Source organism: Culex quinquefasciatus, chromosome 1 (genome assembly GCF_015732765.1).
Source record: "Culex quinquefasciatus strain JHB chromosome 1, VPISU_Cqui_1.0_pri_paternal, whole genome shotgun sequence".
Taxonomy (NCBI): domain Eukaryota; kingdom Metazoa; phylum Arthropoda; class Insecta; order Diptera; family Culicidae; genus Culex; species Culex quinquefasciatus.
Genome location: NC_051861.1, coordinates 21,576,036 through 21,582,459, shown reverse-complemented (window position 1 = coordinate 21,582,459; position 6,424 = coordinate 21,576,036).

The window sequence follows — 6,424 nt, the reverse complement described above, 5'->3', positions numbered from 1 at the left end:
AATGCTTTGAATTATCATCTGCACGTCTCTTAAATGCTCTTTACTGGAAAACAAACAAAATTTGGTTTGGTTCAGAAAAAAAATCAAATATATGTCGGAGATCGTGATGGCTTTTAAGACGTATTGCAAACTAATCAGAGAAATATACATATGGAAAATATATTTTTTGTAAGTTTTATCTGATTTTTGCATATATATATAATTTTTAAAAATATAGGTATAACGATTTTTTTTTTCGCCATTGGCAGCGTTGGTTTATAATAAATTACATTTTTAAGTTTTACCGTGTCAATCATGTTAGAAACACAATTAAACCAGCTAGAAAAATAAAAATCTTCGAAAAAAATAGGCATAAGAGGTTAATGCGATGTCAACATTATCACAGACAACAGACGTTTGGGCTCGATTCTTCCCTTGTGTAAATCATTGTTACAGATTTTTTAGTTGTGGCAATCCGTTTGTGGAGCTGCAGTCGCTTTGCCCTGACACATTGCCCGCTGTCAAAATATCGCTTTCCGCCTACTTTCATTTTGTTGGTTTTCAACGTTTGTAATCGTTTGTTCTGGTTCTGGTGTTTGAGGATCGCTTACACTAGAAATCCGGTGGGGGGAATCTGACGCGCCGGGGAGAACATTCAAGATTCAGGCCTTTGGTATGGCGACGAGGGTTCGCCGGAAGTGGCGTCACTTGAAGGTGGGGTGGGTTTCGAGGGCGTTGAAGATGTTGATGCCTTGGAGGTGAGCGTTGAAATGATCGTGGTAGCTGGTTTGTCGGTTCCGGAGATAATCTTCGGAATGCGGTCGTTTGGGGCCAAAAGGTTTACGGGGTTGGCCGTGATAATAGCTCTTGCTGACGGCGCCGATGACATCCAGACTTTACCGTGTCATACCTTGCTGTTTTTCCTTCTTCGACAGTTCCGGATTGTTTCGTTTCTGGTTCCGGATCTTTTATCCTCCAAGAAACGCTTGCCCATCCTCCCGATTTCCACCGGGTCTCCTCCTTATTTTCGCTCACCTCTGTTGGTTTTGTTTATAAACACAACCAGCAAAATTTGACAGCCTCAAGCGCGGCCTTGGTTGCTGTGTTAAAAACCATCAGATTAGACTATTTTTAATATTGATAATTAAATGAAAAAAAATCCATGTGCTCGTAAATCGTGTTAATTGATAATTAAAGTAGATTTACTATAGCATAAAAACACAATCTTTACCTTTTTATTTCTTTTCTCGAAAAATTTAAATAATATATTTTTAAACATTTTTGGGTGATGCATTTTCAAACACACCTTCTCAGAAAACCATCATGGCTGCTTTAGAGAGTGGCAATAGGCTAACAGATGGCGCTAGTAGATTAGCAGGATGCGGCAGCCATGTTTTTACACGAAAACGAAACGAAACTATTGGCACTACGCCCCCCGGGGCATGGCCTTCCTCTAACGTGGGATTTCTGCTCCAGCGCCTCTGACGAGACAGGAGAAACCGGGACCGACGTTTTACTTCACCATCCGATAGAAGCTCAGTGGATAAGGCGGGAATCGAACCCGCGTCTCATAGCATCATCGGGATCGGCAGCCGAAGCCGCTAGTTTTTACACACGATTTTCAAAATATTTTGTTCTAGCCGCTACGTCTGTTGTCTGTGCTATAACTAAGAAAATGTTGATAAATAGCATTATTTTCATCTTCTCAACGTGTCATGATTTTTTCAATGAACATGATTTTGAATCGTAAAACGGAATGCATTTTCGGATTCTTCGGACAATCTTCTATCAGGAAAAGGTAAAATAAGTAATATAAATATTATTAAATTTTATTTGTTTTTGAAACATAATTTAAAAAAATCTCATAATTTAAAGGCATTTCCAGTAAAACAAATTTCATATAAAATGTGAAAACTTTTGATTCATTCTTTAAATTCAGTTATACATGTTATATAAATCCATAATTTAATAAACAAAACTAGTTTCAATGAATTTCAGGCAAAGTTCTAAATTTTTAACAATATTACCTAAAATTGATATGTATTATATTAAAAAGCTTATAAACATAATTAACTAAGTATTGACATAAATGATTTTCTTAAAAAATATATCAGCAACCTGAGTGATGGTAAGTTCGAAGTAAAAATAATGTTTGAAAACCTCAAATCTGCTTTTAACAAGACAAACTATGACTATCAAAGGCACCCTGGTATTCAAACAAAGATTTTTTTGAAATATTACATTGTTTTTAAAGTGCAACATGTAGTTAATCTTTTTGTCAAGCAACTGTAAAGTTTAACATGACAGATGAGAAAGTTTCACACCAAGTTACCAGCTATAATCTCCCTTTAAAATTTCTTGATTGTTTAATAATATTTGAACATAAGCTCTGCGTAAAATTTAGAACCTTTTTTCATTGTAACTTGTTATGTATCTGTGTCATTCATTTAATGTTAAGATAAGGTGTTTTTATTGCGAGTAATAACGGGTTGTCTTTTATGTTCTAATGCTTGAACAATTAGGTCGTAAGAATATGCAAATTGTAAATAGGACAGAGACCTTCTAAAGATGCGTGAGTTTCCATTCAATATGATTAAAACACGTTTTCAAATTCAAATCCATTGTTTCATCATAATTGTTTAATTTCTGAAATAAATATTTTCCAAATTATAATCGTGGATAGGCCCTTTGGTTTATCAAACCGAGTTTTTGTAAGTGTGCGTGTTGCCGCCGCACGCCGCAATTCGAGTTGTCCAAATTTCAACCAATCAGAGTGTGGGTCCAAAATAGGTTCAGCGATGTCTCCAAAATACATTCAATAAGTCCAAAAGCATCCAAAAATGTTTTACTTGAAATGCTTATTACAATGGAATGGTTAAATTATTTTAAATTTTCAATAGTACACTTTGTTAAGCATAAATTAAGGCACAAAACAATCCTGAAACGAGCCAAATTAGTTAGACCGTTCCTGAGAACTATGCGAAATATGTTGACGCTTTGCATAGTAGGTCCAAAATAGGGCCATATACCCTAGTTCCAGTTTAATTTTATCATACAATACTTTACAGTACATCAAGCATGCTTTACGTTCGTGATGAATCTGTCGAAATTGTACGCGGGTTAAGGATAAGATTCTGAGTAACCGCCAGCCCGAGATAATATGAAAGAGGTTATGTTTATTCTAGCCAGTGCATCGTACTTGTTTTTATCCTATGTTTGTTGAAATTTTTATCTCAGAATATCGCTTACACTGATATACAAAAGCTGGCAGAAAGCTAGGCACCAGTTAGTTGTGTAAGTTATCTTTGTTTATTGATAGATATAAGTAAGGCTATTATGAGTAATATTTATTCTAACCCTCTTTGGCTAGAGCAGACTGAGCAAGGTAAATAAAATAAATTAGGAATTTGCATCTGCCCAAGGTAATTTAGCATTTGTTTGGTTTACGAGCTTGAAAGAAATCCGTTTACTCAAGATAAACGACAATCGAATGAGATGAAATGTTTTTCAAGATTACTAAATTCAGAAATTATATCATTGATATTATTCCATTTCTTCTAATTTATCGATATAGAGTCGACTCTTCGATTGTCAATATTCAAGGAACCATCGAAGAAAAGAATCGTCATGAAGTTTTTAAAGAACGATGCAAAATGAAGACTCGATTAGGTTTTACACCGTGACGTCATTTGACAGCTGGTGTGCACTGTTTACATGGTCTTCGTCGATTGTCGACGAATTTCCCCGAACAAAATCGACGACCGCATCGAACTGTGCTAAGTCCATGTAAACAGTGCACTCCTTTCTAACCTCCAAATCGAGTCGGCGTAAAACCTAATTGAAAATATGTTTTTCGTTCTACATAGCTTATTAGGTACTACGCCGACTCGATTTAGAGGTTAGAAAAGGGTGCACTGTTTACATGAACTTAGCACAGTTCGATGCGGTCGTCGATTTTGTTCGGGGAAATTCGTCGACAATCGACGAAGACCATGTAAACAGTGCACACGAGCTGTCAAATAATGTCACGGCGTAATCATGGTAACGTCCTACAAACAAAAACAGACAAATGTCAAAAATCCTTCAAAACATCGTTTCGCATACAAAAAAGTCTATGAATGCCATGGGAAAGTGAAATTCTTGACAACCGGAAGAGATTTTTAAAGCAAAAAGAATCCAAAGGACCGTCGAGAAAGAGATTTTTCAAGTAAGAGAAAATATCGAGGAATGAAGAGAATCGAAGTATGCAGTTTGGAGGGTTCATCGGTAGAAGGATCAATATCGAGATCGAGAATATCGACAACCAGAGAGTCAACTATAGATTGAAGTCTATTGGCATAAAAAGATTTTACTTTATAATATGCTTTTGTGTCATAATATAACTGCCCACGATCAATTTTAGTGAATATTAAGGGGATACGGGAAGATTCGCCATATTGATTCCACGACTCGAGCTTTCAAAACCGGTTTTTTGCCATAACGTAAAAGAATTCTGTTTGTTGCAGACGAGAAAAAATACGATAGCATACAAACTGTCGAGTTCTGAAATCATATTAAGTTGATCAGGGGTTTGTAATCGTGAAAATACGTATTCCTCGACTCGCGTTTTTGAAAGCAAGTTTAAGAAAAAAAACGCCGTATCTTAGAAAGTTTTTTGTTTGGCATACGGTAAATAAGCCGTTAGCAAACAATCTGTCGAGTTTAAAAATTGATTTAAGTCACATTGAAGTTTTTTTTATTAGCCGACGTCCAGTTTCAACTGAAGATTACAAGTTAATAAACGGGAACCACGATTGCTCATAAATGCCTTTGCTCATATTTTAGATGAAGTCAGTTTGGTTCCATGTAGAAGTGCTTAATCACATTTATTCTCCATACAAAATTCTGTAATTTTAGTGCCTTCTGAAGCTCAGTACCGAACTGAAATTAAAAAGGTGCTGCCCAGCAAATAGAATAGGAGTTTTCAAATGAAACTTTTTTCGACGATGCCTGCATGTCAATAAAAATCGTACTTGTACTTTTTACACACTTTGTAAGGCCATCTGTAAGAAATGCCAAAACAGGCAACTGCCACATGGTTGTGTAGACGTTATAAAATCATTTATAAATAGTTTACAATCAATTTTAATAGTTTTTTTTTATAAAATCAAAATTTTTATGAATAAATATTTTGGGGGGTGGTAACAAAACAATGAAATAAAATTTGCATTTGCCTTACTTGAATGAGTGTTTAATTTGGAATTCATTATAAATGCCGAGTGCTAGTCGAAAAGCATAAAATTGACGATGGCCATAAAATATCCCGCAAACTTGCCGGCTTGAAGTGGTCCAATCAAATCATTCAAGTATACCACGAAGCCCAAATTTTATTTCTACTTTTCTGTTAACGATCGTCATTCATCGTCCTTCCGGTGTCCGGCAGCAGTAGCAATCGTCCAACCATCCGCAGGCGATGACAATCACAAGTTTATCGTCCCCAATTAACACCACATACCCCCGTTTCACCAGCCAACATGGCCACCACCGAAGCCCACCCGCATGCCCATTGACACATTAATCGTCGTTGTGTCCTCCCCGTTTTCATTCAGTGTCAGGTTTTCCGGTCGAGTAACGTCGCACCAGCCAACAAACAGGAGTCTGCGGGTACATGCGGTTCTATGCGGCTTGCTGTGGCTTTTCCAACACCCACTTCAAGCAGGGAGGGAAAATGCTAAACAAAATCTCCATTCATGAAAATGGAAAAAAAATAAGTGAGAGCAAGAGAGAAATTCGCGAGAGAGAACGTCCACTGGAAAGCAACCAGTTGCGTCTACTATCGAAGAAAATCTGGGAGAAGGAGAGAGTTTTCCGACCATGCTTGTTTTGTTGTATGCGTGTGCGTGAGAGAAAAACTGGAAAATGGTTTTGTTTATATTATGCATTGCATGGTGGCTTCTTGAATAAGATTTAGAAGATAACCGGGAATTTTGAGGTACTTGATGTAATGATGGAAAAAATCGGAAACATTTCTGCATAGAAATCTTTTTTTTTATCAAAATAGAATGAAAAAATACTTAGTAACCATCACAGACTGGAACGGACAGTGAAAATGATACATATTTAATACCTTTGGGACCATCCCATCGTAAAATTGTCACAAACTTGTTTGTTGCCTTTGTAAAAATTAGTGAAAGCGATTATGAATATGGCAATTAAGCCATTGATGCGCTCGAAATTAAACACTTTTGTCTTTTTTCATATATCCGTGAACCACGCATTAGTATGCACATCACCTATGTGAAAATGCCACTTAAAATTACATACTGCATGTACGGAGTTTTTCATTACACAAGAAAAAGTGGCAACCGACGGGATTCAAATCAGAAATCACAGCGAGGACAGGCACCCTAGCCCGCTCGATTATAATACCGTTGTAAAATGGAAAGGATAAACGCATATAAGAGCT